Here is a 391-nt window from a genome sequence, read left to right on the forward strand (position 1 = left end):
GGGACTGTCTTCAAGGGGGAATCCGATGACTCCATTCTCCGGCTGGCCAAGGCTGACTGCATCGTCTCCAAGTAAGAGGCCGGGGCGGGGACAGGGACAGGGACGGGGACAGGGACGGGGTCCCCAGTCAGGGCTCTGACCTCTCTCTCCTCTTGCAGGAACTTCTGAGGGCGAGGACCCTCAGGCCGGGCTGAGACTTGTCCTAAATAAACAGTAAAAACTTCTCCACGTGTGCTGGCTGGTGCTGCGCCTGTTCCCCGCCAGAGGGGACCGGTCACGGGATGGGACAGGCTGCTCAGAGAACAAAACTGGGACTGAATTTGATGCAAAACCAAGTTTACTTCAGACGTGGGAAGCACACTCGGGCGGGGGGACATCCTAAGGCCAGACA

The 391-nt window shown here is 59.3% G+C and overlaps 1 long non-coding RNA gene across 1 annotated transcript; it reads left to right on the plus strand.

The window, feature by feature from the left end:
- The first annotated feature begins 1 nt into the window (after window position 1).
- LOC102501881 (uncharacterized) lies at window positions 2-224 on the plus strand. Its single transcript, XR_335869.3, has 2 exons — window positions 2-71; window positions 159-224. It is a non-coding gene; the product is annotated as an uncharacterized LOC102501881 (long non-coding RNA).
- Window positions 225-391: the final 167 nt, after the last annotated feature.

This window comes from Tupaia chinensis, unplaced genomic scaffold, assembly GCF_000334495.1.
Source record: "Tupaia chinensis unplaced genomic scaffold, TupChi_1.0 Scaffold000558_1, whole genome shotgun sequence".
Lineage (NCBI taxonomy): Eukaryota > Metazoa > Chordata > Mammalia > Scandentia > Tupaiidae > Tupaia > Tupaia belangeri.